Source organism: Equus asinus, chromosome 21 (assembly GCF_041296235.1).
Source record: "Equus asinus isolate D_3611 breed Donkey chromosome 21, EquAss-T2T_v2, whole genome shotgun sequence".
Lineage (NCBI taxonomy): Eukaryota > Metazoa > Chordata > Mammalia > Perissodactyla > Equidae > Equus > Equus asinus.
This window is the reverse complement of record NC_091810.1, coordinates 17,174,766-17,201,849: the sequence shown is the minus strand read 5'-3', so window position 1 is coordinate 17,201,849 and position 27,084 is coordinate 17,174,766. Positions and strand designations below refer to the sequence as shown.

The 27,084-nt window shown below is 42.8% G+C and overlaps 1 protein-coding gene and 1 long non-coding RNA gene across 11 annotated transcripts in view; one reads left to right on the top strand and one right to left on the bottom strand.

The window, feature by feature from the left end:
• Positions 1 to 27,084, top strand: part of ATG7 (autophagy related 7) — a 350,121-nt gene that overhangs the window by 262,049 nt on the left and 60,988 nt on the right. The window lies entirely within an intron of this gene.
• On the bottom strand, positions 17,943 to 18,628 carry LOC123279557 (uncharacterized). The gene is made up of 2 exons (XR_006517684.2): positions 18,465 to 18,628; positions 17,943 to 18,190 (listed from the first exon to the last, which is right to left on the bottom strand). It is a non-coding gene; the product is annotated as an uncharacterized lncRNA (long non-coding RNA).

Below are 27,084 nucleotides of genomic sequence, written 5' to 3'. Positions count from 1 at the left end.
ATGGGTTTCAACAAGATAATCTCTCTGTCTTTGGCCTAGCTGAATGCTTCTCTGATTCCAGCTTCACTTTCTGTCCTAGGAGCAATGATCCTAGGTGAGGAGGAGGAATGACATTTTTAACGATGATGACTACAGTGAAATAGCAACATAATGAAGGCCTTTTTTTTTTTATTGAGTTATTGATAGGTTACAATCTTGTGAAATTTCAATTGTACATTAATGTTTATCAGTCATGTTGTAGGTGCACCACTTCACCCTTTGTGCCCACCCCCCACCCCACCTTTCCCCTGGTATCCACTAAACTGTTCTTAGTCCATAATTTTAAATTCCTCATATGAGTGGAGTCATACACAGATTATCTTTCTCTCGCTGGCTTATTTCACTTAACATAATTCTCTCAAGGTCCATCCATGTTATTGCAAATGGAATGATTTTGTTCTGTTTTGCAGCTGAGTAGTATTCCATTGTATATATGTACCACATCTTGTTTATCCATTCGTCTGTTGCTGGACACTTAGGTTGCTTCCACATCTTGGCTATTGTAAACAGTGCTGCAATAAACATTGGGGTGCACAGGACTTTTGGGATTGCTGACTTCAAGCTCTTTGGATAAATACCCAGTAGTGAGATGGCTGGATCGTATGGTAGTTCTATTTTTAATTTTTTGAGGACTCTCCATACTGTTTTCCATAGTGGCTGCCCCAGTTTGCATTCCCACCAACAGTGTATGAGGGTTCCTTTTTCTCTGCAACCTCTCCAACATTTGTTGCTATTAGTTTTAGATATTTTTGTCATTCTAACGGGTGTAAGGTGATATCTTAGTGTAGTTTTGATTTGCATTTCCCTGATGATCAGCGATGATGAGCATCTTTTCATGTCCCTATTGGCCATCAGTATATCTTCTTTGGAGAAATGTCTGTTCATGTCTCCAGCCCATTTTTTGAATGGGTTGTTTGATGTTTTGTTGTTGAGTTGTGAGAGTTCTTTATATATTATGGATGTTAAGCCTTTGTCAGATATATGACTTGCAAATATTTTTTCCCAGTTAGTGGGTTGTTTTTTTGTTTCAATCCTGTTTTCATTCACCTTGAAGTAGCTCTTTAATTTGATGAAGTCCCATTTGTTTATTCTTTCTATTGTTTCCCTTCTCTGAGAAGGCATGGTGTCCAAAAAGATCCTTTTAATACTGATGTCAAAGAGTGTACTGATGAAGGCCTTTTTTGACATCTCTGCAGAATGTTACATGAGATTTGCCCTATATCCAAGCTGATTATAGTATGTGTGATCCATCAAAATATAATGTGTCATCTCAGACTTGTCTGACATTTAGTACCAAGAATCTGACAAATATGTTTTTATATTTATGTATATTCTGCCTGATTCTAAAAAACAATTTAAGATAGTTATACTCAAAACCATAGAAATAATTAGACCTAAAAACCTTTAGAGTGAGAAAAAAGGATAAGAGCCAAGTTTTATTTTTTTTTAAAGTCATTATTTTAGGAAACTTAAACTAAGGAAAGCTTCCAAAGTTGAACATGAAATGTGGCTCCGTGGTTCCTGACAGCCAAAGCAAAGAGGGAAGTAATGAGCTACTTAGTTCTCCTGGTCTGATAAGAAACAGAGTAAGTAATTGGCTTTGGGGAAAAAAAGGAAAATGCAGGTACAATTTGTCACCCTGCCAGGCCTGTTCTAATAACCTCTTATCAAGGCAGTAGCCATCAGTTAATAAGGAAACCATTAAATTGCAAAAGAAGAGTGCCAACATAGACCAAGTCTTATTTAATTGATAATGGCTATTTTACTAGTTGTTTGGGAGACTTTAGCCAGGGCACATGTGATAACAGTAGCTGAGGCTTACTTCTGTACTGCTTATGTGCCAGACACTGTTCTAAGCACCTTACACATATTAATGTATCAAATCCTTACAACAGCCCTATGAGGTCTGAGATCTTAACTGCTGCACCACACTGCCTCTCGCATGTCTGAAATCACACAGAGATTTAACTTACCGTCAACAACACAGCTCGGCTCTCCAGCTCTGAGCCATCCCAGGACAGAATGTCTCATTTAAAGCAACAATAACCAGTTAAAAAGTAGGCAGCCCCAGTGCTACATAACTGAGTGGATCAGTATTTCCTCACTGAGTTAACTGGTTCTTTTCACATTGTTTTCAATGTGGCATCTTGAATTTTGAAGAAATAGTGTAGGCTCTACCTGAGCATTCTTTTGCACATTTCGGTGTTGGTGTGAAGAGCATCATACATTGCACAAACGCATGTCTTTGCCAACCTGTTCTAGTTCAGGATCAGGGGATCCCTCTAAACTGCATGGCTGCTGAGATTATTTTCCCTTCAAGAAGGAAAATAGAATGTAGCAATTCACATAATTTATTAATTCGTCCTATAAAAATTTACTGAATTCCTGCTTTGTACAAGACATATAATAGAAAGATGAATAAGTCAAAATCTCTGTCTCCAAAAATTTTATTCCAGCCAGAGACATAGAAATTTTAACAAATAATTTCCATACAGTAAGATAATAATTATTCTTATAAAGTGCTATGGCAGCACAAGGGAAAGAGCCGCTGTCTGTACCTGGGAAGGGTGGATGGGCTTCACAGAGAAGGTCTCAGTCCAAACCCTAATTCAATCCATGTGTGTGGAGCCTATAGGGAGTGTGTTTTGACTGGCCACCTGGCATGACCAACGTCCCCCATTTTTTTGCAACTGTCATATTCAGAATACTTACGAATGCCACCATTTTTTTAGTCTGGATGTAGTTACAGACACAGGATGAGAGGATGAAACTAATCTATCGTGGTGGCTCAATATTTTACAACTTTGGCTGTGAGTAAGGCCTTGGGAAGATGAAGCCAGGGATATAGGGAGGCAGTACCGGGCAAGTGGAATAGGATGCTAAAAGGAACAATCAGACCTACCAGAGACAAGCCAGCACTGGCATGTCCTCTAAGGCCAGTTCTGTGTCCACTAGGAAACCTGTTCTCTACAGATGTGAAAACTACAGGTAATGGTAAATGGGGTCAGAAATGGCATCACTGGTGCTGAAAAACCAAAGGGAAAATCATCTTGGAGCTAACCTTTATCTTCAGAGAGAGCTTTGCCCTATTCCTGCTTAGCATTTCTGCAGCATCTTTTCTTCTCTTGAGAGAAGTCAAAAGGCTTTCGCTTCTCCTTTCTCACTGCTTTGTGAAGAGAGGCATCCAGAATTCCCATGTGTAGGTGAGGAAATCAAGTTCATGGTCTGAGATTGCACTGTGAATTGAACAAAGATCCACAAGCAAGTGCTTAATCTCTCTCACCCCCGCATTGGCTCTTAAACTTAATGCTCAGAATAAGAATTCTCCTCAGTGTTTAAGAAAAGGATAAAGCTTTATACTGTATATAATTGCCTGGAAACAAAACATTAAAACCAACCGAGAGGACGCTCGGAGAGTTCAGGGCCTTCCCTTTGCCGTGGTTAAGGGCCCTGTCTCCCCGCCGTAGATTTCTCTCCGTTTATCAGACTCCCACCATTTCCCTAACAACCACTGACTTCCTCTTGCAGCAGAAAATTCAGCCTTTGAAGTTCAGAAGGACTCAGACTATTGACCAAAAGACCTCCCTTTAAGGTGTCATATACCAGTTCTGCTGTTCCTTATCTGCTTCCAGATGGGCCAGCTTGCACTGAAGCATCTCTCTTTCTTCCCTCTTATGGAATGTTGCAAGAAGTAGACCGTGCTGTCCGATAATCTGATACTTACCTAAATCTCCTAAACATTCAGACTTGTTAAACCAGTTGTTTTACTACATTGTAGCAGCAATTAGGAGTTTTTCCACCCTGAATGGGGTATTTCATGTGGCCTTCCCTCCCACCTCTTCTTATCCTTTTCTGCATTTAAACTGGGTCACTTTCAACTCTCCATTTATGGTACCATTTCCAAATAATTCAGGACTCTATTGGTTTCAAGTGACATAAACCCAGATTGAATTATCAGAGGCAAATGGAAATACTGGAGCATTGAACACAGTTGAAAGAAAGGTTGATAAGCAAACCTTAGGAAAAGCTGCAATTCAGGAGTAACAGGAACAAGTCTCCTCCTTGCAGACAGGCTTCTTCAACAAGGCAGGAAGCATGGCCTCTGGCAGTTCCAGAGTGTCCTAATTCATAATTCCAGTCACCTGACATGGACTGGCCCACATCCTCTCCGGTCCCAGATTCAAAACTCAGGGCCCAGCTTGGGTCTGTTGCTCGTTTTGGGGCCATTCAAGTTGGGCCAGAGAGGCAGGATCTGTAAAGGAACATGGTCGGCGTGAGGGGCAGAAGCAGTTCCCATCAGAAGGTGTTTGCCATTCCCAGAAGACAGCAGGCTGCTGGGCTAACAAAACCTGAAGTGTGTTAGAAACCTGAGAGTTAGTCAAGAGAGGAATGATTAAGTAATCTGAGTGACAAGAGCAAGTTGAAAAACAACAGGTATAATTTGCTTTTTAAAAATGTTATATGTTCAATAAAGCTTTCCTAACCTACTTTCCCTTAATTGACTCTCCCGGTGAATTAACTCTGCCCTCCTGTGTTAAAGCACGATCGGGTGCCCACGGGAGGCTGGGTGCGCTCAGCTCATAGGCTGGTTTCTAGGACACCTGCACATTTCTGCTCCCACCAGTGGAAGTATATGCTTTCCAAGAGTCGTTCGTTTCTTGCCAGACCCGGGAATGCCAGATGGACTTGCTGTAATTACACCGTTTAGTTAAATATCCCCCAAATGAAAAACCAGTGCGAAAAGAAAGTTATTTCTATGAAAATCAGGTTTAATTCAGAAAGACTTGATGACAGCGAGTTGCTGAAAGCAGTGGGGAGGGGGCTTTCACCTTTTACTCCAGGATGGGTTCTGGAGTGTAATTCCCTATATTCACATTCTGGCTCCCTGCTTCCCAGCTGTGTAACCTTGGGCAAGTGGCAGAATCATCCTGAGACTTAGCCCCTTGTCTGTGAAAGGGTAATAATAACGACCTTGTTGGGGGACTGTTAGGATTAAATAACATAATGTGTTTAAAGCACTTAGCACAGTTCCTAGCACACAGTAAGCACCTAACCAATGGAACATCTGTCATCATCATCATCATCATCATTATCATTAACAGTCACTACTTAAAGTGAGGCACATTTATACTGTTTCACACTAGTCTTATGTTAAATGGTATAAGGGTGTGATTTCCATTAAAGAATTTAATAAATTTAATAACAATTAGAGAGAAGTGACTGGTCATAGAAAAAAATCAGCTTTTATTTATCAAATCAATCCCTGAAAACTTTTTTTTTTTTGAGGAAGATTAGCCCTGAGCTAACTACTGCCAATCCTCCTCTTTTTGCTGAGGAAGACTGGCCCTGAGCTAACATCCATGCCCATCTTCCTCTACTTTATCTGTGGGACGCTTACCACAGCATGGCTTGCCGAGCGGTGCCATGTCCGCACCTGGGATCCCAACCGGTGAACCCCAGGCCGCCGAAGCGGAACATGCGAACTTAATCTCTGCATCACCAGGCCGGCCCTCAATCCCTGAAAACTTAAATAATTTTTTTTAATGTGGAAAAACTCCAAAAAGTTCTAGAACTACATGAAAACCTGGCTCATTAGGTTGAGCCTGTAGCATGTCCTTCTTCCCTAGTATGTTTGGCTTTTGTAAAAATTAAAAAGCCAGGGATATGAAGTAGTGGAGACAATTGGAAAGTTGCCAGGTAGCTATAAGGAGCCTCTAAGTGCGACAGAACCTCTGTTGGCTCTATTCATGACTCTGTTTTCTGGACCAGTATTCTAGAAGTTGGTACATTCTTTTCATTTGTGTCTTTCATAGAGGGCAGTAAAATTTAGTTCTAATTATATTTAGGGCATCTGGATTCTAGTCAGCGTTTCTGGCTCTGTTTTAGAACCTAAAGTCTGCGGCTTATTCCTAATGTGGAAAGTGGAATAATCCCCCGGGCACAAGAAGAAGAGCTCCAGCACTGAGGCTGCCGTTACTATAGTGAGACGCTGCTGCAGACATCACAAGACTTGTTAGACAAGGAAACATGATCACAGCGGATTAGAGAAGCTTGCCAGGGCCTTGAGGATTTATTACTTTTTGAATTCTGAATGAGACATAAATATGTTTTTCCCCTCTTAATTTTGGACCCCATATGGAGAAGGTGAGGAAACTCTTCAGCAAATTCTAGAATGCTTAGCTGCTGAAGATTGGTTGGTTATTGTGTCCAAGTCATATCGCAAAGGGCATGAATACTTGCTTGGCAGAGACGCAAAACAGTCCCTCGTTTTTGTCTGCACTGCCAAGTTAGTTACTGCCTTGTCTCCCAGTGGGAGAAAAATGTAGCTCCTTGGGGAGTCTTCTGGAAGGCAGCCTGTGTAATGGAAAAACAATGCACTCAGAGGCATGAGGCCTGAATTGCAGCTTCCGCACTTATAAACTTTGTGATTTTCAACAGGTTACTTGAACTCTCTGACCTTAGTGTCCTTTTATGAATTACAGGGACAGTAATTCCCATCTCAGAGGGTGGCATTAAGGATTAAAGTGTGTTAATTATCATGTATAGAATCTCAAATGTTAGTTACAGTAGCGTCTAAATGGCTGCCCAAAGCACACTCATTTGAGTTCATAGATTTCAGAATTTTGCTGATGTCCTAAAGAGAGGGATTTTTAAAACTAATCGTGGTCTCACCTTATCTGTTCTCTGGATCCTTTTGTTTCTCTGGAAGCTGGAGGGAGAGCATGGGATGGTGGTGAGGAATCGTTTAGGAATCGGACAGACCTGAGTTTAAGTTCACCAGCACTAGCTGCGAAGCCTTGAACAGTTCACCTAACTTCTGCTGTCCTCAATTTCCTTGCCTGTAAAGTGGATATAAAAATAGTACCTCAACCATTCTTTATCCCTTTACCCTGTTTTATTTTCTATATGGCACTTATCACTATCTGAAATTACTTATTTGTATTTATTTTTTGTCTCCCACTCCAGCCTTCACTCAAATATGATCCCCATAAGAGCAAAGACTTTATGTGTCTTGTTTACCACTTTATATGTCTTGCCTAAGATAGTGACCGGTACATTACTGTTATTTATTTTTTCACCTTTGGCTTCTATTTTTGAAAATCCCCCTCCCAGTGTCATGGCTAAATTTATATACAGTAGCTGAGTTAGAAACCGAGCAGAGATGTTTTGCATTTGGAAATACCTGTGTTATTACAGTTGAGTTTCTATTTCCTAAAGATGCTTACTCAGCCTTTGATGGCACAGTTTGACTTGTGACATCAGAAGATTGACAGGCAGAAGCCTGACTCAGGGATTCAGCTAGGAAAGAGCGTGACTTTCAGCCCTGCTTGCCCTTTGAGGGATGGCTGGACAAGGCTCAAAAAGGTCTTGGATTTCAATTTATCTAGGAAGGTATTTAGCAAATTATTTTTAAGCATTTGGATTTGGTACAGATCACCCGAGGAATCTGCAGTCTCTGCATAAGTGAAGAATGAGAATGGAAGCACTAAGTGCAGCTGAGTGGGAGAGAGCAGCCGCCCTGCCACTTCCCGGGGAAACCTGGCAGCTTTCTCCAAGGCCTGGACTGCGCCTGCCCGCCTCCCCACCATGTACCCCCAGAGCATCTCTCGGGCTTTTCTTTACTTAGCACTTTGCAAATCACTAAGATTCCACAATTTTCCACAGCCGCTCAGAGTTGGGCACTACGGACAGATAAATGTTTAGGCTGTGAGTTTCACATTATTCATTAGCCCTCTCCCTGTGAAGAGATGGCAGTCGTGGCAATGAACTGTGCCATGGAGAAAATTGAGCCTTGAGAAAAGGAACTCTTGACTCTCCTACCTCCTTCTCTCAAGCCCTTGAACTGTTCCTCTAAATTCCTGTGGGACCAAGATGGGCCTGGGAGTGGGGTGGGGATAGTTCCTGAACACCCAGGGGTTGTACACAAAGTGTCGCATGTTTGTGTGTTACGGAGGAGGCTTAATGTGATTATATTCTCAAGAGATAGCATCATTGGTCTAAAAGAAGTATGGAACCACAGCCCTAAGTGGACCTAATATATTTTTATAGTGTTTGCAAACTGCAGATCTGCCCCTCTGGCACTCAAAGCTCTGTGTGGGTGGGTTGAGGTTGGAAATGCTAAAGCCGTGTACAGCTGCCCAATCTTGTTGGGTTTTTGCATTATGGCTCCCTCATCCCTTATTGAGTTTGCTCATTTGCACAAACAATTAAGCCAGGCCCATTAGTAACCAAGTCCTGACTTGTCAGCAGAGGGCTTGGTTGCAGAGGGTAGTAGGAAATTCTGTACACAAGATACCTCTATAGATTTGGCTTTAAGAATAAAGTAAAGCCACATCACCAACAAACCTGCCTATTAGTCCACCGAGTGTCTTCTTTCAGTCAGAAAACATTCCTCAGCCATTCCTATCCTCTTAGAGGAAGAGTGATGCTACGTTTGACCTTTGCACCTGAGGAAGTGCAGGATGAGAGCTGCATTTCTGCATCCAGGAGTGCTAACACTCCTTTTCTGTCCAGCACCATTCGCTGCAGCCTGACCAGATTTCTTGTAGGCCTTCAGAGAGAGTACACTTGTCTTAGCTCCTGGGCTTTAACTACCCAGTCAGGGGCTTCCACCGCTCTTACAACAGAATTTGATTAACTGTAAGATGTGGAAATCTCTGGCAAGTGAAAAGCGGCTGCTTGGTGTGAATGTCTTTATTTCTTAGTGCAAATTACCTCATCTTCAGCAGGAGTGTGGCAGCTTTATGTACTGAGTGTTTATCACATGCCAGGCTTTGCAGAGTGCCCTGTGAAATTTGTCTTATTTAATCCTTATCCTGAGGTAAATGACAATATTCCCGTTCTATAGATGAGTAGCCAGTGATCAGATCTAAAATGCAAGTGTAGGGGGCCGGCTCAGTGGCCTAGCAGTTAAGTTTGAGCACTCCGCTTCAGTGGCCTGGGGTTTGTGGGTTCAGATTCTGGGCGTGGACCTACACGTCACTCATCAAGCCATGTTGTGGCAGGCATCCCACATATAAAGTAGAGGAAGGTGGACATGGATATTAGCTCTTCCAGGGCCAGTCTTCCTCAGCAAAAAGAGGGGAATTGGCAGCAAATGTTAACTCAGGGCTAATCTTCCTCAAAAAAATAAAAATAAAATAAATAAAATAAAATACAAGCGTAGGATGCCATAGCATGGGGGTACCCAATGGGCTGCAAGTGGATATGGAGCAGAGGCCTCTCCTGAAGCTGAGCCATGTAGATGGACAGGATTTAGATTGGGGAGAGCATTTAGGAAGGAGGAGCTGAGTCTGAGGAAAGATTTATTACCCTTTCCCTATATTACTCTTGTTCAGTCTTTGTCCTTTAAGATGCAGATAATCTCCTTGACCAGAATTCTTCTCAAGTCATCTGCATGAGATTAGTTTTCAGTGCTTTTTGAGTTAGAATTGTAGACACTTGCCTCCTAGTCTGGTCTGGCTTTTCTCCATCAAAGTCCCTACAGCCATTTCCCATTGACAACCACAGGCCCCAGTAAGTGCTGCCTTCAGTCTCTGTCATCGTCATTCCCCCCCAGTTCACCCTCCACAACGGTCACCAGGTTTCTCCTTCACAGATCTGAGCATGTTACTCAAGGACTTCCAATGTCTCAGCTTTGCTTGGGAAAAGATCCGCTCCTCAGCATGGCAGTCACAGCTCTTACAGCCGGGCTCCAGCCTAGCTCTCAAGTTCATCGGTCCTGGCCACCCTGGACTTCTCATGCTTCCTGCCTATCCCTTTGCACGAGTTCTTTCTGCTTGGCAAATGCAAACTCATCCTTCAAGCCTTCTTCCTTTCTGAAGGCTCGCCTGGTTCCCTTTTCACACTTGTCACACTGAGTCGTAATTATTTGTTAGCTCCTTGAAAATAAGGACTATGTCGTAATCATGTTTGTATCCCCATTATCTAGCATAATACCTAGCACATATTCAGCACTTACTAAGAACATTTTTGAATGAATGAATGTTTGACTCTTGTGGGGAGGTGAAGATCAAGGATCAGGGACGTAATAAATAGGTCTCTTTCTGCCTATAGTAACCTCACAGTGCAATTGTCTCATTTATATTCAACAAGATATGGGGGAATGTGTGTATATATATATATCTAAATGTTATATGTATGGAGAGAATATATATAGTCTCTATATAAATAAAAGTTTTTATAGTATATATAAGCATATATACTATAAATATATATAAATATGTATACTATATGTATATATTTATAGAGTGTCTGTGTGTGAGTATATATAGTCAAATGGAATTGCTGATGTGAGAAATGCAGGTGGTTTCCCAGTGCCTCACATATTCCAACTCTCCCTTTTTTTTTTTTAGAGAACTCAAAGTACTTCATGCACTGCCTTTTTTAGATAACTGCTTTAGGATTAAACTCTACAAGATTACTGTATCAGGGCTGGCCCGGTGGCACAGCAGTTAAGTGTGCACGTTCCGCTTCTTGGTGGCCTGGGGTTCACTGGTTCAGATCCCGGGTGCGGACATGGCACCACTTGGCAAAAAGCCATGCTGTGGTAGGCATCCCACGTATAAAAAATAGAGGAAGATGGGCATGGATGTTAGCTCAGGGCCAGTCTTCCTCAGCAAAAAGAGGAAGATTGGCAGTAGTTAGCTCAGGGCTAATCTTCCTCAAAAAAAAAAAAAAAGATTGCTGTATCAATTAAACTCTTGGTTGGAAGTTGGACACTAACTTACTCAAACAGATTTGAGCAAACATGGGGATTTATTTGTTCAAGTAATCAAAAAGAGTTCCTGGATATTTCCAGCCTTAGGCACTGCTAGACCCAAATGTTCAAAATATGTCAATAGTGACCTTTCTGTCTCCTCTTGCCTGGCTTTTCTCTATGTTGCTTCATTCTTAGTTGGGCTCTTGCCTCGGGATAGCAAGATGGCACTGGTAGCTCCAGGTTTACCTCCCCAGGCTTAACAACTCCTATGGAAAGACAGCCTTGGTCCCAATGGTGCTAGCTAATGTCCTGCTTTACTGGTCACCAGTGAGCCAATCACCATGGTGGGGCAGTGTGTAACTCTCATTGGTCAGATCTGGGATATGTTCCCATCTCTAGTGGTAATGGAGTGAATAGCCCACCTAAGAGTCAGGGAGAAATTGGTGAAAAATTAAAAACCTGATGTAGTTATCGTAGGGATCATGGTAGAGTGACAGATGTCCACGATGGTCACCTTCCCTTTCTCTTTGTTGCTAATCTTTCTCTTATTTCCTGGAGCTAAATGGTGTGCTAGACCCCAAGCAGGTGGCTCATCTTCTGCTTTTTCTATAAATGCAACCCCCACCCCCAGGATTTTTTAAAACAGTTCACTGCTTTCTTTGACTGACTTTTCACCCTGGCCTTTGTGATCAGTCCAGCAGCTCTAGTGTTTGTGTCGGAGCCTTAGAATGCCAAACGGGCTGATTTGAACACATCAGTTTTTCACGATGACTTCTGTTTCTTGATAAGATCAAGGAATACTTTAATTCCCAATGGTTTTTGAACTGGAATCCTACTGTACATTCTCTGATACTACGTAGATTTAACGCAAATACTGTTCCCAGGAACATACTTTCCCTTTACTTTCTTTTTGTAGTTAACCAGTGATTTCTGATATTCAGTGATTGCTTGTTTCTGATACTCAGTGACTTTCTGATATTCAGCCCTGACTGCCACTTGTCACTGTGATCAAGCCATAAAATACCAGTATTTGCAGATCCTTCTTATATGGGGAGTAGTAACAAAACATTATAGCACTTTGGGCATTGTTTTATTTCTTCCAATTGGTAATTTGGTTTTTTCTTGCCACTCTTCGTGTACTCGTTTTCCAACATGCTTTTCACCCCAATTTGGCAGCCACCTAAGTGAGTATTTTTTGAGGTCCTACCACCTACCCAGGAAGAAAATTGTAAGTTATTGAGTACCTATTTTCTGTTAAGTACATCAATAAACCTTTAAACCTTTTATGCAAATCATCCCATTTATTTCTCATAGCAACCCTATGTGGAATGGGTATCATTATTGTGACTTAAAAGATACGGAAATTAAGGCTAAGAGAGAATAAATAATTTGCCAAGTGTCTTAGAACTGGTGGAAGACCTGTTACTCTGTTCCTAGTCTGCTAAACTTCAAAGCCCATTCTCCAAGCATTAGGCTGGGAGCTCTAAGATACTGGAGAAGTATAAGATCCAGTTTCTGACCTAAAGTCAAAGGGATAAGACTAACACATTTGAAACTAGGAGTGAATTTAAGGAAGGATTGCTTCTAAGTGCTGTGATATAGTAGATTATGGTGCTCTTCAAGGTCGGAGAATGGCGAATTCTGCCTCCAAATGCCACTCGACTTCAATCTCAACCTGTCTGGGAATATATATAAATATTAAATCATGAGTTTATTTTAAATGTAACTCTGGCCCCAGTTTTGCAGTATGCTTATTCACTGTTTGGTCTACTTTGTGCTGTGAATTTAGACACTCGTGTCTCCTCACACTTCTATTGAACCCAGAAACACTGGAGAGCCCTACATATCTTTACATGCATTCACCCTCGTGTCCACTGCCATTTAGGTCAACTCCTTGATAAGCACAGGTCACAGTTGTGAGCTCTTCATTGTACATCTGATCTGGCAAGACAGTGGCCAAGGGACAGTTTTTATCGGTGCCCTGGATATCTGCCACTTGGTTGAATTCAATGCAGTTTAGTTCAGCTCAGGCTTTCTGGGTGCCTGGTAAGTGGCAGCCAGTGTGCCAAGCTCCCTGGGGGAATATAGCATATTCGTTCAGTGTCTGCTATATGCTAGGCCCCTTCCAAGCACGGGGGGTACAGTGGTGGTCAAGACAGACAAAGCAAGGGCTCTGTTTTCATGCAGCTTATATTCTGGTTCCATAAACAAGTGAAAAAAGACACTTTCAGCTAGTGATGAGCACAACGATGAAAACACAACAGTATGCTGGGATAGAAGGAATTGGTGTGGGCAGTGGAAGAGGAGAGAGTGGAGGTCAGGAGTTAGACAATTTAAGTTGGCAGGTCAGTGAAGGTCCCTCTGAGAAGGTGGCTTCTGAGCTGAGACCTGAATGCAGAGAAGAAGGGAGGCAGACATGTGAGGATCTGGGAAAAGAGCGTGTAGGCAGAGGGCAAAGAGCTAAGTTAGGAACAGGCTTGTTCAGTTTAAGAAATGGGGAGAAATGCAGCCAGCATGGTGAAAGCACAGTGAGTTGGGGGAGAGCGCTAGGAAGGGAGAGTGGAGACAGGGGAGCAAGTGATGTGGGCTCTCAGCCGTGAGAACAAGCTTGTGTGTGTTTTAAGCAGGAGGGTGACAGGGAGCGATTCACATTTTTTTAAAAGTCTTGGCTGCTATGTGGGGAATGGATTGAGGTGTCGAAGGGTAGAAACAAGAATGTTTGTGGTGAGTGACTGAGCAAGATAAGTTCTGTTGTTCTAATTATTGACATGCTCAAATACCTGGCCATGGAAACGGAAATTGGATTTTCTCCTACAGGCAATGATGTGTGTCAATAGTCAATAATAGCTCCCATTTATTGAACACTTACCATTGCCAGTCACATGGCTTTATATGCATTTCTTATCAAGTCCTTGCATGCACAAAAACCCTCATAAGCTGGGTTTATTGACATCACTTTTTATTGAGGAAACTGAGGTGGAGAAAGCCTAGGTAGTAACCACTTGTTAGTGAGGAAAGGGGGCAGGAGTGGCGTGGTTGCCGGGCACCAAACTGCTGGCGGGGGCTGGGACACTTGTCAGGAAGCACCCAAAGGCCACTGGAGTTTGGCAGTGACTTTGAGGTGCAAAGGAGAAGAGCTGGTCCTGGTGACTGGCAAAGAGCCTGTGTTAGGAGCGCACGTCATGGGCCAGCCTGCACTGTGTGTAAGCCACTGGGGTAAATGCTGTGGCAGAGACTTCGGTAAAGTGGACGCTCATGCTGTTACCCCGGCAAGTTACCGACCAGGTGATTGGATACACCACCTCTAACACAGACTACAAAGTGGGAACTTCCTGAAGGAGAGTGTGTTGATACCTCTCACTTAGAATGTCAGAAAATTCCTAGTGTTTTTGTTTTTTTTCTTGAGGAAGCTTAGCCCTGAGCTAACGCCTGCTGCCAATCCTCCTCTTTTTGCTGAGGAAGACTGGCCTTGAGCTAACATCCATGCCCATCTTCCTCTACTTTATATGTGGGACGCCTGCCACAGCATGGCTTGCCAAGCGGTGCCATGTCTGCACCCAGGATCCGAACCGGTGAACCCCAGGCCGCCGAAGCAGAGTGTGCGAACTTAACCGCTGCGCCACCGGGCCATCCCCAGAAAATTCCTAGTGTTATAACTGAATTCCTACACCTTCTCCTCAGTCAATGTTAAGCTAAAATGGTCTTGGAAAATCTGTCCTGACCTGTCTACGTCCTCTGTCCAAGGTAGGCAGGTGGGTATTTTTTCCTAACCCAGGTTCATCTATGTCTGTCTGTTTCTGTCTGTCACACACACACACATACACACACATACATACACACACATATTCAGGACTTGGACATTCTGGGGCATCTCAAGAGCATCTGGATGTTCACCTTGGGACAAAAATGATGCCCAGGTTTGATTTTGTTTCCCTCGGGCACTCAGGGTCTTTTCACAGCCCGAAGAATCATCATGACTTCCCAAGGACTGGAGTGTTTCTGTGGGCTCCTAACTAGGGTCAGGTCCTGCTCCTTTGTACCTGGGTTCTGGGAAAGCTGTTAGGGCCCAAATCTGGTTTCATCTCTAGGAACCATTTTTGGTTTTTCTTTTCCTCTTGATTCTTCCTTGAGAGGACTTACTATGTTGCTTTCAGTTTTCTCCCAGCATTCAATCCACCAAGATCCGGAGGTGCTGGTGTTTATCGAGGGCCAGGCTACATATCAGTTCGTAGGAAATGGCTGCAGTTCTAGGAATTGCAGTCTTAATTTGTTAGCCAAATACTGCATGCATCAGCAGTGGCAGTAGCTGCCAGTTGATGTGAGTTTTATGTGGTGAGATTTTTGTTTTGGTGTTTTGTCCCCCCTCAGATGAGAACTGCTGTTTCCTAGAGCTGAGATCATCACAATCATTTCAATTAGGACTTTGTGTGAGCATATCGTTACACCTCCCAAAGATATAGGCCTGGCCTAGTAAAGTGAGGGCAAAAAATAAATAGGGCCAGTAGAAGGAGGATAATTACAGGTACAAAGTCGAGTGAAACGCAGCTCGCTTTTTTCCAATGATACTATACAAATCAAATAAAATTCTGTTCCCTTTTATTTTAGCTAAATCTTCTTGTCTAAAATGAAAATCAGATGTTTTTCTTCTTTTTCATTTTTTGCTAAAGCAAATGGTTACAAACACTTAATATAATTTACTGGAGCTTTTTTCTAAAAGAACATTTACATTGCTTTCTTTTATGCATGCAGTAACTTTTGATCAAAACATGACTCCACTCCCTTGTTTAATGTTGAGCATCTGGATTAAAGACTTCTTTTAATCTTAAATACAGATTATGGCTCTCTTTCCCTTTAAGCAAACCGCCATAAAACCTTGGCCCTTTTCCAGTTTTCTTCATTAAAGCTCTTTTTATTATAGTGTTTTCGGATGGCAGTCATTAAATGATTGTTATGCACAATGGGCACTTGATTATAATTATTTAACTGGCAATCAGTTATTGCAGCAATTTGGGAGTGTAATTAAAAGGGAGCATGTTTCTACCTGCCAGCATCTTTGAGAAGCTCAGCTCAGGATTAGAGGAAGAAGCAGAACCTGAACATATGGACAGGAAGAATCGAGCACTTCTATGAATGGAAGCTTGTCTTTTATTCTTCCCCAATCTGGTTCTTGGCCTCTTTTGTTCCATAAAGTAGATAAACAATGGTGATAAAATAAGATGTGGATAAGAATTTTTGTGCTACAAACTCCTAAATCAGTAGATACATTCAGTAACAAATGTTAAGTTTCTCCTTGTGCTGAAAAATGCTAAGTGAGTAGAAGTATATTTACATAATTCTGCTTTTCTTAACACAAGTCTAGGAGTGTTTTTCCCACTCTGATTTATAAAGTTCAGTATTTCTTTCTTGGCATGTATAATTGATACAGGATGCCACTCAAAAATGTTGATATAAAAGATATGTGGCATTCACAGGCACCTGGAAAGCCATTAATCACTAAAGAAGTTGCTAACAATGTGATTCTCAAGTCAAGATAGGCCCCTACCTAATTCACAACTCCTTCAGTTGCGAGTGACAAAGACCTAATTCTAAGCAGTCTTTGCAAAGAGGAAATTTCTTGGCTTATGTAGCTGGAATATTATTGGAATTGCTTACAAGATTAAAGAAAGAGCTGCTGGAACCAGGGCTCAGGGTTAGGAACTGGGATTCAGCCCCTCTGAGATTCACTTTCTGCCCATCTCTCAGCTGAGCCTGCCCGTCCTTGGCTGCATTCTGAGGGTAGGCTTCCAGGCTTCTGCCTGGGGCAGGAAACATGGCCATTAGTAGCCCCAGGTTCCTGTCTTCCTAGCTGAGCAACTTCAGTGGAAAGCAACATGTGTCCTCCATCGTTCATAAGTCAGTCTCAGGGAAGGACTCTGATTGGCCCTATTTGAGTCATACACCCACTCCCTGGACTAATTATCATTGCCAAGAAAACGGCACCGTATGATGGCCAAGCCTGGGTCACATGTTATCCCTCGGGGTAGGGTAGGGAGATGGAGTCCTGTGATTGATGATCCTGACAGAGACTTGATATGTCTCCATGGGTACCTCAATGACTGAGAAAAACTCAGTGCTTATTTTAGAAAATAATGTGAATATCTGAAATATCCAGACTTAAAAAAATGTTCTCTACGTGTTTTCCCAAAGTGGATCTTCATCTTTCTTTTAGAAATATTCCACCTTTGTAAGACTGAGTTCTAAGTGTCCATCTGAGTTTCAAATGATTGCCTAACTGCACCTGTAGTCATTCTTGAGCCCAAAAGACCCCTTAATAGTGTGATCGAAGAGCAGAGTCCTGAAGAGATGGGAGGCACGAATCACAGATGCCTTTTTAATTAATACAGAGTAGTAAACCACTTACCACAGTTCTGGATAATAAAATTCTCCGTTTCTCTCTTGGTTCCGTATTTGAATCTGTGAGTGCAGAGATTCAAAACAGTCTGCAAAACAACAGACTTAAATAGCAAAAAGCCTTAAAAGTAAAGGAAAATACTAATTGAAAGTTGACAAGAAAAGCACCCCTCCTAGCCTACACACACACAAACTGAACATGATCTAATCAGTCTTACTTATGGGGAAAGTATGAATCATCCTATTTATTAAGCAAATAACGAAGATAAGTGAGACGTGCGAGCTCAAACTTGAATAAACATAATTTTGTTTCCTATATCTCTTATTAATCAATGCACATTTATTTTTTTGTTATGTATTTATTTGTACAACTGAGATAATTAATCTCAGGGTAACTTAAACGACAAATAGAATACTACCTGAACTCGGGGATGAGACATCAGCTTCTTCAAGCTGAGTCTGTGCATGTATATTTACACACACTCTCTTTTTTAGTTTGTGGATGTTGGATGCTGCTAGAGGATTTTCTTGGGAATCTAATCTTCTCAATGGCAAGCTCCAGCATCACCTTTGCCAGTAGTTTAGTTCATATGGACTTGATGCCAATTTTCTTTTCACATATGTGAAATAACAGTTTGGCACACAGCAAACAAAACAGTGACACAGAAGAGAAGACTGGTGCTTTTTTAGAAGTGAAATGGGCAGATTCAGAACTAATTTTTTCTTTAGGTGAACCAAGTTTAAATTAAATTAAATGTTGCAAGCGATTACAGTATTTGTGTGACTCTCAAGAAGTCAGAGGCCGTGGTGATACAGTATTTTCATTTTATAGAGTTTTTCTTGGAAAGGCTGCACACCATATGACAGCAGAGTGCTTAAAACCCAGAGCCTAGTGCCAGCACAAAATCCAAACATCATAAAATTACTTCCAAAGCCCAGATATTTATCGGTCCCCTCTCTTGGAACAGAGCATCTCTCAACTGGTCCAAATCCGCCAGCTCAGAATCACCTTCCCAGCCTTGAGTTTTGAGTATGAAGCACCAAGACAGGCATGTTCTCCTGGAAGGAAAGGGAAGACTATTGAACAGCATTGTCAAGGGAGGCAAAAAACACAGATGGCAACGTTGTCCCAGTGGACAGTTTTTACTTTAGCAAAAATTTTTTCTTTAATATTTTGTTTAGCCAGAGAAGGTTAAGGGAGGCTGACCAGTGGCTCAGTGGCCATTGCTGCATGTGTGCCTGATCCCTTGGTCAGTCTTTGAAAACCCAGCTAACCTCCTTCCAATACATAGCCTATCTCCCACCCTCTCCACTTAGGGCCGTATGCCGTTACCGGATTAGGAAGTTCTGAAGTGAAGGGACCGTTTGTTAGGCTTTCCATGCTTCTGCCGCGCCCTGGAATCAGTAAAAAGCCTTGTAATTGTGCCTCTCTGCTTCCCCCACTTCACCCACAGGATCCTGGAGGAAGCCTTTGCTTTCTCTCTAGGCTGCTTCTGTACACAGCAGACCTCTGAAAGCTTTGCTCACCAGGACTTGAAATCCAGGCTCCTCAGTGATTTTCCATCACAGGATCACTGCCAAGTCACACAAATCTGTCAAGGGAGGCTCCCTAGGAGAGCCCCAAGTCCCTGCCCGCTGAGTGACAGCTGAAAAACCAGCCTGAGTGCTGGCTGGCGGGCCTCTCTTCTTTCCTGCTCCCAGCATTAGACTTCACCACCACCTGCTAATGCATCTAAAGGGAGCAGGAGGGCTTGGTCACAGCAGATGATTAGAGTTCATGCCAGAAGTGTAAACAAGTCATAAATTACTCTTAATTCTTCTTGGCTGTGGATGCTATTAGTCCTTGGTTATGGAAAAATAGACTCCCTTTAATCTCTTTTATTTATATAATATAATAGTTAGTCTTCTTGTTTGACTATAAATCTCAGTTTTCTTCAAGAAGCATTTCCGAAGCATGTACTCTCTGCAAAGTACTGGGTAAACCACTTCTCTTGAGAACAGATACAGACGTTAGTGTTTGATGGTTACAGAGTTTCAATTTGGGAAGACAAACAAGTTCTGGAGATGGATAATGGTGTTGGTTGCACAGCATTGTGAATGTATTTAATGCCACTGAACTTAAAAAGGGTTAAAATGGCCCAGTGGCGCAGCAGTTAACTTTGCATGTTCCGCTTCTCGGTGGCCCGGGGTTCGCTGGTTCGGATCCTGGGTGCGGACATGGCACCGCTTGGCACACCATGCTGTGGTAGGTGTCCCACATGTAAAATAGAGGAAGATGGGCATGGATGTTAGCTCAGGGCCAGGCTTCCTCATCAAAAAGAGGAGGATTGGCAGTAGTTATCTAAGGGCTAATCTTCCTCCCCAAAAAAACGTCTTAACATGGTAGATTTTGTTATGTATATTTTACCACAATAAAAAAATTAGGGTTCTTGCACATTTTTTTAGTCCAGGTTAATTATTTGTTGTTAAGTTATAAGTTCCACATGCATTCTATAGCAAAATATAAGTGTATGTCACTCATCAGAAAAACTGAGAATTCTGTATTTCTTAGATTTCACATAGTAAGTACTAAGGTCATTATTTCATGACTTCTCCTATTATCAGAATACTATCCATGATCTTATTTAAGTTAACAAATAATTATCCTGTGCAACAGAAGTAAAAACAGAATCTCAACTAATGAATTGTATTATGTATTAATTGTATCAATTAGTTAATTAATTGTCTTAATACCTTCCTGAGTTAGGCCTTAGACTAAATGTCCATATCACATTGCCTCAAAATGAGAGCTTTGTCGAGCTTGGAGAACAGATTCAGATCCTGTCCTGAGGCTTGCTGACGTGGAGAAAGCCACTGACTTCAGGCTCCGGTTGCTACCTCCGCCTTTGGCCAGCAGTGCGACTGTGAGCCAGTCATCTCATCTTTGCGGGGTCTAGTGTCTTTATCTGTAGAATGAGAGGGAGATGCCTGCCACCTTGCAGGTTGTTAGGACCAATGTGAGAACATACGTGAGAACACTGAGCACTGCACTGGGGACATAGTAAGTGGTAAATTAATGCCGTCTCCCTTGCCCTTGAGGCTGTTGTGACCGTCAAAGGATTGTAATACAATGGATGCCTGAGAAAGGCTTCAGACAGCCCTTTATTCTACACGTGGGGGAGCATGTGAGCCACCTCCTGGAAATCTTTTTCTCCCTCTCCTGATTCCCAGGTCCCCTCTCCTGTCATTCAGTAGGCTGTTCTTCCACTCTGCCTGCCTTTGAACTGGGAAGTTCGTGATACGGATATATTGACGTTGTCTGAGACGGGAAATGGCCCGCCCCTCAGCCCCTGGCCTGGAGCCAACAGCAGCTGTAGAAACACACCAGTGCTCAGTGTCCGATAGTGTTTGGGCCTCTTGCTCTTTTAGACCCCAAGACCTCACTGTCTCACTTCTCAGACCCACCACCTTTCTCTTGGGTTAGAATCTCTTCCCCTTGCTTACCTTTGACCTCTTGACCCTCAGTCGAAAGTCAGCGGCAAAGAGAGATACTTGTTACCACGGACCTGTGTCTCTGCAGCAGGCAGCTTGGCCCCAGAAGGCCCTCCTCCGTGTAGTATGGAAAGCTGTGTCTGGTGACTCTTCCTTCCTCATGGATCCGTGCTGCTCCTCCTGGCTCCAGGGAACAGTCTGGCCTTGCCTCAGGCCTCACCAAGAGCTAGAATTCAGTTTGTTGAAAGATTAGAGTACTTTAATTGGTGGTATAATTTATCAGCCTCCCCAAGTTCGTGACATCCTTTTATATCTTATAAACATCTGTCTGATAAAGAGCTGAGTACCCCTTCCATGCCAGCACCATGAGTTAAGGGATGGCTAGTCCCGGGCTGCTAAGCCAGTGGTTCGCAACCCTTTTATTACGATTTTTTAACCTTTTTATTGAGGATTATATAATTTGTTATACCATTAAGTGCATAAAGCTGCAGTGTACATCTCAATGAATTTTTATTGTCTATATGCCTGTGTGAATACTACCCAGATGGAGACTCAGAACATTTCCAGTACTCCAGTGCCCCCCAAAATAACTACTGTTCTGACCTCTTATCACCTTAGATTAGTTTGGGTTCTCAACTTTTTTCCAACCTATACCCACTCCTAAGTCCCACTCTCCTACTTAATATCATTTAAGAATTCAAAATTAATTATTGCCTCTTGTGACCAAAAAGAAACAAAGTAATGGTAATTTTGGAAATGCTTTTTCTGCTCTCCACTCCCACACAGACATTCTACTATGCCCTCCAACCCTCCAATTTCCCCCAACCAGGTGGTGGGGAGGGAGGGTGACATCGTCATCTTTTCTGGTCAATCATGCTGGATCCCAGAATCTGGAAGAGAAGAGAAACAGTTACCATGGACTTTAGTCCTGTTTTCCTGGTGCCCAAATCCCACAGTATAGTGTTTTCTAAGCTGACAAGAATGTAGTTCTTAGAATCATCGGACAGCCACTGAGCTCCCAACGTGCACAGCTTCCTACTTTCCTTTTTCTGTCAAAGTAGGATTTTTCTTTCCCTTGATTATGTGTTAAGTTTTCTTGTGGATGGCAAATGTATTCAAAGAGGAGTATCACCATTGCCCTCCCCTTTCAGCATGTTAGTGTTGACCATCTTGAACTGTTCGTAGTGAGGAATGTGATGAGAAGATTGTTTTACAGGAGGTACACAGAAGCCCCCATTTTGGCTTGTATTGCCAACTCAAATCCTTGTATTTAAAAGTGGAGCTTAGTCTGTTTATCCTACAGTAAAAATATCTACAAGAAGCTATTATTACATTGACATTGGAGCCAAACAGGAAACCAGAGGATTCACAGATGTTATCTGCTTTAGTGCAATGGGTTTTCTGCAGACTGACTCTGCAGCCAGTCAGGATAGCCTCTACAAAAGGATTTAAGGAACATCTTATTGACATAATGTTTATTCCTTGGGCTTTACAGGCTACATCGTGTTCCCAGAGTTCTGAAGGCTAAAGAGAGAGGGAGTCTTAAAAACAGAGAAAAGATTAACCCAGCCAGAAAGAATTGAGATAGATTCCATCATTATTGTGAAAATATAATTATAACATTCTTTGATATGGGATAGAATTTGGTATAATTCAACAATTATGTATAAGCATTTATTATATGCACAGTATTGCACAAAGCACAGTTTGCAGCCTGAAGGGAAGGTGATATGGCAAAAAGTTAAGTCCTCAAAACTTTTTCAGCATTTTTATCCATGATTTAGATTAGGACAAAATTGGTACATTTAGCACATTCGTGGATGATACTAAGCTGGGAAGAACACTAAAATCAGGATCTAAAGAGATCATGACAGACATGAGGCAGAACCTAAAATGTTGAACTACACCAGGCACAAGCGTAAGTCTTTAGATCTTAAAAAAAAGTTTCCTTGAGTATAGGATGGGGGAGAGGTAGTAAATAGCACCTGTGTAAAGAGGTTTTCGACGCTTGCGAGCACAGTATGAGTAAAGAAGTGGTGTGAAGGCATAACAAATAGCTTCTGCACTGTGAAGTTATGTTTCCAGAAACTGAACGGCCAGGACCCATGTCTGGAGTCCAGAATTGACTTCACTTCAGATCACCACTCTTAAAGATGCTGAGGGATGTTGAGAACCAGCATCGGAAACCACATTATGAAGAACATCTCAAATAAAAGAGTGAGTAATTAGGTGGAAGAATAGAAAGCCAAAGGGAGGCCTGTGTCCCATCATCAAATGCCTGGCAGACTGTGTTGTGTGTGAGGCATATGAGGCTTGTGCCCTGGAAGGCCAAGCTAGGATTAGGGAGAAGTTACAGAAAAGAGTCTCTGGTTCCGTTGCGTACGCTTGAAGTTGTTGAGCAGAACGGACTAGGTGGCCTCATGACTGGGCACAGATGTAGAGGATTCATATTTATGGAGGACATACCTCACGCAGTCTTGGGGCCCCGGCAGCCACTTGTCAGAGGTGTTGTGGAGAGGATTCGTGCACCCTGTAGAGGTTTGGAACAGATGCTCTCTGTAAGGCCACATCTGACCCTGATCTTCCATGGTTGCTTATGTGCACACAGTGCAGGCTCTGATGAGTTCTGGTAAGATGGCTGTGGGTAGAAAGCCTGGAGAAGGAGGCAAGGATTGTCGTAGATCTCAAAGGGTGGACAGAATTAAGGAGCACAAGACAATTGAAGGCTTGAAGGTAGACATTTATGAGGTGGGGGGTTGGGAAATAATGGGAGAGAAGTTTGGATAGATTCGGCGGCGACAGAGTGGGAAGCCCTGATCAGGAAATGGAGATTTGGACTCACTGCTACAGGTGGTAGTGAAGGTTTTTGGGGGTAGGGATAAGGAGCATGATCCTCAGGAGTGATGGGACACCGAAGTCCTTGGACACCCTTCCTCTCACACTGTCTCATACAAGGAGACATGGTGACAGACCCTGAGCCCACAATCTTGATGATGTCCGCAACTGCCTGCGCTATTGGTGGATAGAGAGTAAGGGTGCCCACACCAAACCACTCAATAGCTCTTTCTGCTCCGGAAGAGCCGCAGGCAATTTCCTAAAGACTATGGGGGAAAGACACCCATAAAGAATTAGGCTTATTTATCCACCTGCAGCCATATTTGAGATTATGAGTTTCTACTAATGCCAACTCTAAACTCTGAAACTTCAAGTCATTATTCCTGGTGGCTGTCATCCTAACAGCCATGGTTACCAACTGTCTGTTTTGCCGTTGTTCATAAATGTGGCTCTAGACAACTCTCCCCTAGTTCGGGCCACCAGGACACTTTATCTAGTTTTATTTAACTTCCCATATTCACCCTTTATTTTCTTTTAATTGAACGGCCAACTGCAGGATGCAAAGTGTGTATGGTGGCGTTAACTCCGTTCATTTGCACCCTAAGGACTTCCACTGTATCATAAGCATTACCTTTTGCAAGTGCGTCACACTTGTATTTCCAGGCATTTTCCACACGACAGCCCTATGATGTAAATTAGGGCTTACTCCCTGTCTCGCAGATGAGATTAATGTGGAAGAGGTTAAGTGATGTAGTGAGAGTGGTTTCGTAAGTATGGAGAATAGCCCATTTCATGAGAGGAAAGGCCATTGGAAGGAGGACGTTATCGCTCTTTAAAGAAACATTCACAGAGAAAGGGTTTGGCATTGGCCAGGCCAAGTTAAACAGGATACAGCATTCTCTCCAAGTGTTTGCACCGCCGCGCCCCTCTCCTCACACCGGTGCTCGCGGGTCACTTCCTAATCCATGAATGGGTTCGCTGACCTGTAAGCAGGGGTGGAGGTGGAGATTTTGCTTTCACAAACACATGGAGGGAAGTCAGTTTGCAAGTTTCCCAAGGATGAGAAAATGTTTTTTCTTCCCCCTCCCTTGCCACTCCCCCGCCTCCCCCACTGTAAAACCACCACAACTCACCTACCCAGCAAGAGCTGTTAACATAGAGCTGTGTTTAGAAGCTGACTGTGGCCATGTTTGGCCTGGTCTTCTCTGGGGACTGCTGAGGCTGGGACATCGTACCACTACCAGACCAGGGCCTTTAACAAGACGTTTCAAGGCGATCAAAGAGACTGCAAATATCCAGGGGCCATTTAAACAGCCAGAAACCACTTCCGTGCCTCATCACCAAGTCCTGACATTTAATAATCCCATCACTGTAGGGGGTCCCAAATACTGTCTCATTTAATCTTATACCCAGTTTGAGTAAAGAATCAGGAGTGCTTCATGGGCTAATTCTGTAGGATGCATTATCATTCCTTCTGAAGCTGGAAAATATAAAGCTGTTATTGCTTGAATTAAAATGAAATAAACAAAAATCTGTAGGACTTTCCTAATGTCCTTTCCAAAGCAGCCTTTGTTGGGTATTTCTTGTGTTCATAATGATGTCAGTGCTCAGTCCATTACTCTGCCCCCTGATTTTCCAGAGTCATCACCTGTTGTCCTTGGAGGCTCCTGCTCTGTCTTAATGCAGGTTGTACAGAGCTTGTTTGTTACCTCGAGAAACAAAGCAGATCAGTGGCTTAATTTTTATTTTAAATGTTGTCTGTGAGCTGTCATCATGGGGCAACTTTGCTACACGAGGCTGATTTTCTTTCTCTAGAAGTCTCTGCCAATATTCTGGTCTGTTGTATACATTCACTGCTATTATGGTAATACTGGTTTACAAGAGTCCCAGATTATGATATTTTAATAATATAGAGCCCTTGCTGATACAAATGCGTCATGCAAATTGAAATGAAATAGTAAAACCACAATTTTGGCTCTACTTATCAGTACACAAAAAGATTGGACCTGACTCTTCAGGTAAACATGATTCCTCTTTAGCAATGTAGTATTTCTTCTTGTCTCATGTCACAGAGCCCCCATTTTAGGAGTGAAGAAGCCGAGGCCTAGGACCGCTCTTTGGTGAGTTTGCGGTCAAATTGAGATTCAACTCCAAGCCTCCTGACTCTCGATCCAGTATTATTTTCTCCTCTTCCGTGCATAACCCCTCTTTTTATATACTTTCCTAGAAGCAAGGCTGTGGTCTCCAAGAGAGTTTCCAAAAGCTTGATCCTGGTGTACCCTAGTTAGGGAGAATCCTAGAACAGCAATGTTCCAAGCACGTGATCCAGAGATACAACTGCTATTATCAGGGGTTTCAGTTTGGGGAACTCTGCCATGTGGTATACCCCTGTGCAGTGCTGCGGTTGTATATATCAGGCTTGTACTGTGTAGGTAAATTACTTTTTCAGGTGATACAATTTCCTACCTTCTCACCCCCTAGTCCGTCCACTGCCCCCACTAGGATTAATCTTCCTAAAACACTGGTTTTTACCGCATCGCTCCTGTGAACGGACACCTCCCTTGCTGCCCCCAGATCAAAGCTCCAAATTCCTCAGCTGTTCCTCCAAGGTCCCCAGCCAGCCCAGCATGCCCACTATCTCCAGAACAAGCTGTGTTCGTTCCCAGCCCTCTTTGCTCTTGTAAAGGCCCTTTCTCATATCTGTGATGCAGCCCTTCCCACCCGACAGGGGCCAGGCCAGTCCCCTTGTTTGACTCTGGACCAGGCTGTGCTCCAGCCTGATTGTGCTCCCTCCACTCTGAACTCCTAGAATGTCTGCTGATTCTATGAGAGTATATAAGCCCAGCTGTTCACATCCTGATTGCATCGCTGTCGGGGCTTCTGGTCTCTGAAACTCACCTGTGAGAAGTTCTCAAACTTTATTGGTTCACGGTGCTCTTGGAGTCTCAGGAATTGTTTCACAGAGACCCCCCTAGGCCAAAATACAAAGCAGTTCCATTTATTAGGTAGTTAGGAACAAACAACTTAATAAATAGTTATGTCCTAACATTGAGTAGCCATTCAAAAAAATATTGCACATAAATTGAAAGAAAATATCATTGTTTTATTCTGAAATAACCAGTTATTTACTAATAGGATAGATGCTCCGGTTGGGCACTGCACGGCTTCCCAAACCTTGGAATCAGATGGGATACTGCCACACTCCTTTCCGGTTCTATGTTGATTTTTTACACATATTTATTTATATAAAACAACTGCCAAAAACCTATTTTGCAAAGATAAGAGATCATCAAAAGGAATATAGCGCAAAATAATGTTGAGGTTGTAAACTACCTTGATCTAGTATTTTGTGCAGTGCCTGACAGATGTTGGGTATCACATTGTTTCCCTTAAAAATTTAAAATATCCCATGGCACAAATTCACTGCAGTGCCCGGAGGCACACAGTTTGGGAGCCACAGCTCTAGAGCACAAGTATAATATCATACTTCTCTTGTGTGTTCCCCAAAGTGCACTGAGTAATGCAGTCCTCATAGTAGGCAGCCAGTTGATACTTTTTGAGGATCTTAATCCTTGACCGCCTGATAGAGGCCACAAATGCCACAACTTCAGTGATGTGCCGAGTTCCCTGACACTGCAATCATTCAA